At 35.3% G+C, this 11,548-nt stretch overlaps 1 protein-coding gene across 3 annotated transcripts in view; it reads right to left on the bottom strand.

Annotated features, from left to right (window-relative positions):
* Positions 1-4,590, bottom strand: part of LOC107686529 (heparan sulfate glucosamine 3-O-sulfotransferase 1-like) — a 74,938-nt gene extending 70,348 nt beyond the window's left edge. The window contains exons 1-2 of one of the 3 annotated variants that reach the window (XM_016483564.1): positions 4,525-4,590; positions 4,018-4,145 (exon numbers count right to left, since the gene is read on the bottom strand). The gene's annotated coding sequence lies outside the window, so the exon portion shown is untranslated. The other 2 variants (XM_016483563.1, XM_016483566.1) reach the window with 2 other exon arrangements.
* Between the last annotated feature and the right edge of the window lie 6,958 nt (positions 4,591-11,548).

Genomic DNA, 11,548 nt, shown 5'->3' on the forward strand with positions numbered 1-11,548 from the left:
CATTTAATGCCACGATTTTATGAATTCAAACCTTTCTGCTCTGATTTAAGACCTTTTTAGGGCCTTAATTTGTGGGAGTGCGAATTAATACTTTTTAAGACCCACAGAAACACTTATTATTAGTATTTATTTTATGCATTTTCTTCATGCAAAATATAATTTCCTATTTTTTCTTTTGATTTCGAACTGAAATACAACCTTTCAAAGTGAGCTTCACCCAAGAGTGAAACTTATACCAATAATTTCCTAAGCAGATACAAGCTAAAACAGTGGAAATAATACAAGCGGCTGGCAAGATTTCTGCCAAAACCGCAGACATCTGTACTGCGAACTCCCCAACACCCTCCAAAACACAATCTGCTCCTATAACAACTGTACATCCTAACTCCAGCAGGAGAATATTAATTATCAGCAGACATTAAGGCCTGCAGATTGAATCTGGCACGCATTAAAGCTGCACGTGTTACCACGATCGCTCGTAGACCTCCTGAGGGGAAAGATGTCTATATTTTCTCTCCCAAAAAGAGCAGAATACATTTACATGCTTAACAATGTGCCATTCCCTCAGCTAGCAATTTTCCTCTTTTAATTCAACTAACACCATCCCATCAAATATTATCAGTCTTGAGTTGTCTCTAACAGAATGGAAGATAAAATGAGAGGCGATTATGGAGAAATCAAACAAATAACTAAAAACGCCTCCTTTTGAATGAATCCAAAAGAGCAGAACACGAACTCACAAGGATTATTATTTGATCTTATCAAGGACGCAGAGCTTTGCATCTTTATATTCAGGCTGGCATTATTAATGCATTTTGCTCTCTAATCATGTCTTACAGAGGAATACATTTGTTGCCGTTTTCAATTCAGCGCCACGTGTTCTTTTAAACGCAGCAAATTTCATTCTGTAATTAGGTAATTAGCGCTTCTAATCTCTAAACTTTTAATCTAATAAAGTAAATGCGATTCATTTTCCCCTGATGTCAATTCTGGCACTCTTTCATTCTCTCCAAGTAAACAAAACAGGAGAAATGCCGTTTGATTGCCTACAAAACTGTAAATCATTCAGCACTCTGTAAAGTATAAAAATAATGAGTAAAGTTTACTCGGTTCGGTCTGTCGCTTGGCCAACACGACCACATTCTTGGTTCAGAAATCCATGTTGTTTAAGCAATAATCCGGCCAAATTTTAATCTAATGCAAGTGATGGTTTGATATAACCAATGCCGTAAACCACAACCCTAAAAACAGGGTTCTCAATAGTCTTGTTTAGTCAAATCAGCAGCTGTGTATGATGATAAGCCATGACTTTGAAGCGCAGCCATGTTTGGTTTCTTCTGCCAAAGCATTGGACATCTGATGCATTCCTACGGCATTCATGACAGCTCCGTGCATTAAGCATTTAGTCAACTCGTGGACGTCTCGTACCGCTGGGACGTGCGTCTCGGTTTAACGCTTCCCCTGGAGACAGATCAAGTCCAATACTTACAAATGCGTCGCACGTGGCACAGTCAGGAATCTTTACATTTACTACCCATTACAGTGGCAATACAGCCACCTGATCTCGGGACCCAGGCAATCTAAAACATTTGCACTTAATTGAAAACCTGCTTCGGTAAAATTGCACGAGCCGCCAGGCTTCCCGAGACGAGCCGGAGGGAATCCAAAAATAAACAGCACCTCGTTCTTTTAATTAAAGGTGAATCAGTTGGCCTGTGGCAAAACGCCCCGAACCAAACTCAGCCTTTCTTAAACAGCTCAATATAAGATGATAGCGGGTTACAGGCCAGGAGAGGACTCTCAGGGTCCCTGAAGAAGAGTATTGAATAGGCTGTCCGATATATCCATTCCTGTTCTCTCAACACTCTTGCCACTAACGGTTAAACTTCACAGCTCCCATCACATCTCGGCCCGTCTAATCGGGTCGGACTTCAACAATGAGACCGGGCTAAACCGAATGCACCCGCAAATGAGGATTGATGCAGTGCGTATCGCCTCTACCTGTGTGATGAATGGCTCTGAGTAAACTATCAGATGCGTGAGGGATTGACACGTCTGCTCGTGCATGCTTTCCAGTTAGACCTTAAATAGCAGCCCGAGACAAAGCGCCACAACAATCCAGGTTTCAATTACATGCTGATGAATTCCAGAGACATTAATAAAGAGAATTAAGCAACAAAAAAACCCATCTAAAAATAACTTGCACGTGCACTTGAAACCACAACGCTCAATACCAGACTGAAGGTTCAATATCTCAGGATATCAAATCATCTGCACAAGTTTCAAGCATGCAAATCCTACTTTATGAAGCGCTTTACTTCACTTATATGGGTTTGTTGAACTGGCATATAAGCAATCCTTTAAGTGCAACTACCAAAGGCAAACAAAACAAAAAGTATTTGCTGCTAATCAATTGATACTGTACAGAATCCATGAGAATTCCCATAAGGAGAAAATCCTCATTTAGGCAAGGAAGTCATCGTTTGCTCCCAAACATGCTTACTTATACTGTAAAGAAACACAACAGAGAAAAAAAATTAAAAGTTGTACTGCAATTAATATGCAAGTAATGTTATTATCAGTATTATTTTTAATAATCAACAGTCTTCAATATCAGAAAAAAGTGATACCCTGTTTTTTAGAGCAGCTCTACCATGGTATTACTTTGGAGTGCAATGGCACGTAAATATAACAATCATTCAATACTATCATATATATCAAAATACCATAGTAATACCATCAATAACTGACACCATCACTGTACCACGGTACTGCCAAAGTACTTTTGATATAAAGCAATCATGATACAACAATAATTGACCGTGGCTGTTTTGGACATGGTACCATAGTAATATCATGTTTTATTGGACATGTATTATTTTAAGCACCTTAGACCACCATGCAAATACCATATGTAAATATAGAAATCAAAAAGTACCATGGTATAACCACCACTGTACTGCTACACTGTTGTAAGTATTAATAGAAAAAAAACATTAACTCAATAAGAAAGCGATTAGCACTATACCATGTTTTATTGGCAGTAACGCTGTATTTCTTTACATATATATCCCAAATATACCAATGGAATTACTGCCATCACTGTGCCATTATAGTACTGCTTTCCTGTAAGTATTAATACAAAACAATCATGACCTCAGCAAAAATTACAATGATTTTTAGATACCATGGTATTTCCTTACATAGATTAAATTACCACGCAAATACCAAGGGAATCGTATCAAAGTACCATGGTATTACCATCACTGTACCATAGTACTACTACACTACTTTCTTGTATTAACACTAAACAACCATGACCTCAGCAAAAAAGAAATAGATAAAACATTACAGTGTTTTTTGGATACTGTACCGTGGCACCACCATGTTTATTATATTATACAATGGTATTTCCTTACATATATTGGAGTGCCATGCAAAAACCATGGTGCATACATTTGGAAATAATTCAGTAAAATAGTATATATATATATATATATATATATATAGTATAGTATAGTATAGTATTTCAGTCTGGCGAGTAAACACAAAAATATACTAGCCAATGGCGATTCAATTGCCAAGGTGTCCGTAGAGGGTTGATGTGTTAAATAACATGCAAAATGCAGTTTTTATTATCCTTTTATGATTGTTAACGTTTTGTGGATTCTGCATGGTGGATGTGACTTTATGACCTCAGCTGTGTATAATAATTAACTTTCTTCCAAGAATGAATACAAAGCAATCATGACCTCAGCAAGATTTACAATGGTTTTCGGATACTACTGATAGTACCATGGTATTTCTTTACGCACACTGAAGTACCAGGCAAATGCCATTGTATTTCAGTTCCATTATAACCGAGAATTACGATGCATCGCTGTATGTTCCACCACACTACTTTTAATAACGCTCGTTCCACTATAAAACAAACAATTAAAGCAATTCATTCAGACATGAGACTGAAATCGCGCACCTCTGTATGTCAGGAATGCTGTGCAGGTGACAGAGACGCACCTGTGTTTTCCCGCGAGCGCAGAGCTGAGGAATCCATCGCTCCGCGTCCGGCGCGTGTCGCACGCGCAGTGGAAGTGTTCGGGTCGGTCCGGTTCGGTTCTCCTACTGTCTCGAAGCGTCGGTTCCTCCTAGAAGAAGAGCAGGTCAATCACATCACTCCTCGAGGAAGCGCGCGGCGCTGCTGTTTCTCTACACGCGCCGAGCGTGAGACTGACTATCACAGCGCGAGAGACGCACGCGGAGGTCACTGACTGTGTGTGTGTGTGTGTGTGTGTGTGTGACTGAAGGAGGAGTCATTTTGATGCGCACAGATCCAACAATCTCAATATATAAACTATTAAATATTTGACTATCCTGGTTAAAACACAGAGGTTCTGGGGTTTGCTATCATCTTTGCGGTTTTCCTACATTAAAAATAATATATATTAATCAATGCATACAACAACTAATCTTCCGATTTTAGAACAAATCTGCATAGATTACGCATAAAAAAATCGATGTTTCTACCATAGATTTGTATATGTAGATGTCTCATTAGCGACTGGGAACTATGATGTCAGAAACCGGAAGCGTAATTCGCCGCGGGTTCCTTCGAGATTTTCCTATGGGGTTTTTCAATTGAGTAAAATAATTGAAACACGTGGTAAACATAACTTGACGATACTTTTACGTTAAATTACACGCATCCATACCCAAAACACAAATTTTGAAGCAGTTATGTTCATTTTTGAAAAGTAACTAGATAAGAACGTTTGGGCTGTGAGTGTGTGCAGTTTACATTGTAGAACAAAACGTAAAAGTATCGTCAAGTTATGTTTACCACAGGCTTTATTTTACTCATTAATTGAGAAAACCTCATTATAAAACTCCATAGGAAAATCTCAAAGGAACCCACAGCGAATTACACTTCCGGATTCTGACGTCATAGTTCCCCCACTCAACTCGTGGTTTTCACGTGACATCACACCCTTAAAGGAACGCCCACATGGAGGGCAAAACAAGGCTTTCCTCTACTGACCGCCAGTTATTTTACGAGGTTTTGCATTAAGTAGTAATGTAGTAAGACAGTGATATTTAATAGGGGTGCTCCGATTGATCGACTACCGATCACTATCGGCCGATAATCACGTTGGGATGATTGATCGGCAGTCTCTAAAAGGCCGATCTCAAAAAAACGATCTCAAGCTGATGACGCTGCCGTAAGAGGTTTAGCACGACATGCAGCGGAACCGTCTCAGTCTCTGTCCGGGCGGGTGAAATAATTATAATGCTGAAGGTGCGGTACTCACCTTCATATTTCTTCATTAAATAACTTATAAAGTAATTTGAAAACCTTGTGTAGTTTCGAGACGTAATTTCACAAACAGCGTGAGTGAATCACCGCGCTCTCTTTCTTTCTCTCTCAAAATACGCAAATGCGCTTCAATTCACTGCATCGCGTCTGTCTATAAGCGAGCTGCACGCTGCACAGTTGACACAGGAATTGTCACTTGCACAGTCAACGTCAGGTTCACACACACTCCCGATTGCAGTGCACATTGTTTTCCGCACTCATGTTAACGGATTCATAAAGCGTTCACCCTGCACACAGTTGGTGTCAGGCAGTGCGTTCCAGGAGCGGTGCGTCTGCAGCAGTGCAGAGATAGTTTCCGTACCGAGTCTATTGCTGTGCTGCAAGCGCTGAATAAAAGTAACAGCGCATTGTTTGCAGTAAATATGAATATGGATTGACACGCCCTGAATAAATGTCTAAAAATCCTGATTGGAGTATCACTATAAATAGTTATAAATGATAAAAAGAAGGCTTTAAAAAGATCGGTATCGGTGATCGGTATCGGCAGATACTGCTTTCTGTGATCTGTTATCGGTGATCGGCCTCAAAAATCCTGATCGGAGCATCCCTAATATTTAAAGGCCAAATCCAGTGCACATCTTATTGATGATGCAGACTTTGTACAGTCAAGCAGATTAACCCAAAATATAAACGCAATGTGCAAAGTTTAATATGAAATATTTTCCCATACAAAACCATTATAAAGAAGACGCTTAACCTATTAGCGCATTGCGTTCATATTCCAGGCTCATTTGCTTGCCTGTATAAAGCACGCATCATTAATAAGGTGTGTACTGAATTTGATCTTTTAATATCACTGTTTTTAAAGTGTTTTCACATTAAACGTTTTAGAATGTCACACAGTTTTTAGTGATTGAAATATTGCGGCGGGTGCTTTATATGGATTGCTGATGGCCAAAACTTGCATTTTGTTCACATATCTTTGTTTTATTCATTTGAGAGGTGATCTAAATATTTTTGGATTGGATAGAAACTTGACGGGCTTGTGCTGCAGTTCTATGGATGTTTTGCCCGCCAGGTCTTCGAGCCAGTCACGTGACTGAAAACTATGAATGGGCTGCTATACGTAAGACAGATTGGCGGACGCGTCTACGTGCTTGGAGTTGTTGAATGAGGCATCTACCTATACATATCTATGGTTTCTACTGTAAGGAAAAGCAATATGTATGTCACATTCTGCGCATGCGCCTCCGTGCCAATTTTAAATTTTTACCAATGACCGCTATCTTCAAACAGTGTAAAACGTGACATTTAGGTGGAAACTATGACAACAATCATGGTAATTAATTATTATAATATTCATAAAACATTAAATTTGACAGAATAATTCATAATCTGACGAGATTAGAAAAATCTGATGTTATACTGATCAGGCATTTTCAATCTACTTGGTTAATAGGGAACGTTCTCGTAAAAACTGTTTTTAAAAGTCATATAAATGTTAGGACAAAACATAAAGTAATGTAAATTATGGAACGTTCTTATAACTGTATTAATATTTGATATACGTGTTCATACCGTGAAAACGTTCTGAGATCAACATTGTCTAAACGTCCTTATGATGTTATTTGTCCTTGATCAACATTATAAGAAACATTTTTGTAACCTTTAAAATAATGTTAACATTCTTAGAATATTAAAAATTAACATTCAAAAAATTTTATATTTTGAGTGAAAATAAATTTTTACAAATTTTGTAAAACATTTTGTAACCTTAAAATAACATTATAATCGTGGCAAGAAAACTGGACATTTTAACGCTTTTAGAATATTAAAAAATAAACGTTCAATTAACGTCATATTTTGGGTAAAAATAAAATTAGTAGAATGTTGTAAAAACATTTTGTAACCTTTAAATAACGTTATATTCACGACAAGAAAACTGGAAATTTTAACGTTTTCGGAATATTAAAAAATAAACATTTAAATAACGTTATATTTTGGGTAAAAATAAATTTTGTAAAAACATTTTGTAACATTGAAATAACATTATAATCACGACAAGAAAATTGGACATTTTAACGCTTTTAGAATATTAAAAAATAAACGTTCAATTAACGTCATATTTTGGGTGAAAATAAATTTTGTACAATTTTGTAAAAACATTTTGTAACCTTTAAATAACGTTATAATCACGACAAGAGAACTGGACATTTTAACGTTTTCAGAATATTAAAAAATAAACGTTAAAATAACGTCATATTTTGGGTAAAAATAAAATTAGTAGAATGTTGTAAAAACATTTTGTAACATTAAAATAACGTTATAATCACGACAAGAAAACTGGATATTTTAACGCTTTTAGAATATAAAAAAATAAACATTCAAATAACGTTATATTTTGGGTAAAAATCAATTTTATAAAATTTTGTAAAAACATTTTGTAACCTTTAAATAACGTTATAATCACGACAAGAGAACTGGACATTTTATCATTCTTAGAATATTAAAAAATAAACATTCAAATAACGTTATATTTTGGGTGAAAATAAATTTAGTAGAATGTTGTAAGATAATTTCATTGTTTTAGAAACGGCAAAACAATGTTCCCACAACGTTTTTGTAACCTAAATTTGTTACTTGGGTTCACATAGCGTGATGTGAACATTTTGATGATCCTGAATCTTGTTTATCAGTTTTTACAGTCCGTGAGAGGCCTGTGTGTTTCACAACTGCTTTACAAATTACAAACATCCATGAAAGGAACTGACTTATGAATGTCTAGTAAGTGTGTATTTATTAAATCAATAGTTTAAATGACTGGTGAATATTACAGTGGACGGTAATGCGTAACATATTGATGTGTTAATGGATGTAATTTCCTTCTACAGTAGGTTATAATCACAAACCCAACCACTTATCATCCAATTCTAGATATAAACTATTACAATTATCTGGTTAAATACTAGGGCTGACATTCTGAGTTCCTTTAGTTTTTTATCCAAATGACTCTAACAACAGGATAAATTAAAGTTGAACTATTGATTTCTTATGTCTCAATGAAAGTTGCCACTCATAAAACAGTTTCATGCTTTGAATTATCGGCTACCGAGAGCATAAAACCATGTCAATTCAACCTGTCACTCAAACCATGAAGACGATGTTAAACTAAAACATGCAGTTTTCTGGTAATAATGCATTTCAGTCAACGTCAATTCTCATATTTGTCTCTTTGTAGAACTGAAAAGTGTGAAACTAAAACATAAAATGTGAAGTAAACCCAGAGAATAAATAGATGGGGAAATCATGCATTGCATCAACAGGTGATGCATTACTGTCCAGTGTACAGACGGATAATTCACCAGTAATTTAAACTATTGATTCAAGAAATAAACACTTACTAGACTAGATTAACACACACAGATCCATCAGATTATTGTGAGTTATGCTGTGAGCTCTGGCTGCAGATTGAATCTGTAAATTCATTTCATGGATGGTTTGTAATTTGTAAAGCGGTTGTGAGATACACAGACTGTAAAAATAGATCAACAAGATTCAGGATCTCATTTAACATCTGAGGAATTAACATTTTTAATTTTATGTGTATCTCAAAATCGATCAATACGGCTGATCAATATCTTTCCTGTCCAATTTAGTCGCCATCACAAATCCTTTATTCATCTCCATCAGCACAGATCAACAAACGAGTGCAAAGTAGGGCATTTTATCTCTCTTTCTTTCTTTCTTTCTTTCTTTCTCTTTCTTTATGTAGATTGTGATCATAACAAATGTTCTTTCTTTATGTTCATAAACAGGTTCAAAGTAGCTTTTTGTTTGTTTATTTGTTCTCTTTCTTTCTTTCTTTCTTTCTTTCTTTCTTTCTTTGTGTAGATTATGATAATCACAAATGTTCTTTCTTTCTTTATTTACGATCATAAACAAGTTCAAAGTAGCTTTTTGTTTGTTTATTTGTTCTCTTTCTTTCTTTCTTTCTTTATTTACGATCATAAACAAGTTAAAAGTAGCTTTTTGTTTGTTTATTTGTTCTCTTTCTTTCTTTCTTTATTTACGATCATAAACAGGTTCAAAGTAGCTTTTTGTTTGTTTGTTCTTTCTTTCTTTTTTTCTTTCTTTCTTTCTTTCTTTCTGTAGTTTGGCTGTAGTTTACGATCATAAATGAGCAAAGTACCTGTACATTCTTTCTTTCTTTCTTTGACTGTCATTTATTCATTTATTCAAATACAGTAAAACCATCTCAGGGTTTTTGCACTGTAAATGCCGAGAAAGAAATTATTTGGGATGAATGCATTTGTATTATTATTTTTTTGAAGCCTATGAATAAAGCTTGCAAATGGGGTCAAATGCACCCAAGAGTGATCTCATAACATATTCCATCTTTCTTGTCTTAAAGCCCAGCTCAGCTGTTCGCTGCCCGTCCTCAGCCGCGTTTATTCCCTGTGTTCGCAGGAATATGTGTCATAAAACACGGCGGCTTGCTCGTCTGCGGTGAGCAGCAGAGAGAGGCCATGCAGAGGCCACATTCATTTTTCAGCACATCGCCGCTGTCACGAGGGAAGTAACATCACAAAGACTTCGACTGGTTTAAATTGGTTGAGGTTTGTAAAGCCGAGGATGGTCGGCGCGGCAGACCAGAGTGCAACGGGAGAAAATTTAGCACACTATAAATGCCCGTTCAGAGCCGTGACTGCCAAGTGGAGAGGAGAATACAAATGAAAAATATATTAGGGCTGAAATAAATGTTGTAAGAGTGCTTTTTAAGACAGAAATGAGTCCTACAGAGAACCGATGCTCCAGAGAAGAAAATTCAACGATATTAATTTCTGTCCTACTGGCCACATTTATGCTCTAAAACAGTTTTATTTTTTATTTCCCCCCCCCCCATTTTTTGGGGGGTCCCCCTTAGACATAAAATACATACTTGAAGAGATTTTAAGTTCATATTTTAATAATGTAACAATTCAAATCTTTCAACACATTTCAATCTATATATTATGTAAATGTATATATTATATTATATTATATTATATATTTATTTTATTTTATTTAATTTTTATTTCAGTGTCCTACTAACGGGATTCCCAATTTTATTTTGCCCGCTGAACCCCTTAGACATAAAATATTTACTTGAATTTAATAATTAATTAATAAACACTTTCGCATGTTCACAGTTCTCTGATGTTGGTTAATGGTCACTTAACATGCAGGTAAACAAATAAAACATTCAATGTTTTATCAGTAAATATTTATGTACAGTAGCACAACTTGTCTAATAAATTACATTGCAATTATTTTATCATATATTGTGAATACGACAATGTATATTTCTATATTTATTTTTATTTCTATGTCCTACTGGGCAAATGACATGCAGGTAATCAAATAAAATATTTTATTTTGACTGTATTTATTTTAAAATTATTTTATATAGGGCGACACAACTTAGCCAATAAATTATATTGCAATTATTATTTAAATTAAATTATTATTTTCATATATTGTGATGACATTTCAATTCATATTGCTTCTGCTGAAACCAACTAAAACCTATTTATATTATTATTAGTTTCAACTCTAATTATAAAAATAAAGGTATTAGGGCTGTCAAAAAAAATTAGAATTTCGAATATTCGTCGAATGAAAAAAAAGAAAATCCAAATTCGAATGCAAAAACGTTGCATTCGAATTTAAGGTCTGCGTCAAAACTGAAACCAAGCCGTTCACACAGAACGGATATTTATCACATTTTCTAGAGGGACATCTATCACCGTTGCACTCGCGTCTCGCACAAGAGAGCGGCATGTTTAGAAAGCTATGTAAAATTAATGCAAGTTCAACTTTTAAAAAAACATGTCTAAAGACGTTATGGCGGTTTTTCCCCATCCCACTGTATCTCATGTTTTTAAATGAAGAAAGTAGCCTTTGAATTTAGTTTTTCAGTCATTTTGACAGCCCTAAAATGTATTACTGTTTACAATTTTACTGTAAAATAAACTAATTCGAAAACAGAGATGATTTCATATGCACATTTTTGTAGAATAGTTTTAAATTAATTTTAGATTAACTTTTGCCTCTCTATCAGATTTGTTCTACTATTATGATATTCTTATGAAGTCTGTTTGTTCTCTTTATGAGTGCATGTAAAGGAGAAGCACGGACATTCTGCAAATCATCTCCTTTGTATGTTTATGAACCGTCATGAGGCTGAGTAAATGATTT

This window comes from Sinocyclocheilus anshuiensis, unplaced genomic scaffold (assembly GCF_001515605.1).
Source record: "Sinocyclocheilus anshuiensis isolate Anshui unplaced genomic scaffold, SAMN03320099.WGS_v1.1 scaffold1459, whole genome shotgun sequence".
Lineage (NCBI taxonomy): Eukaryota > Metazoa > Chordata > Actinopteri > Cypriniformes > Cyprinidae > Sinocyclocheilus > Sinocyclocheilus anshuiensis.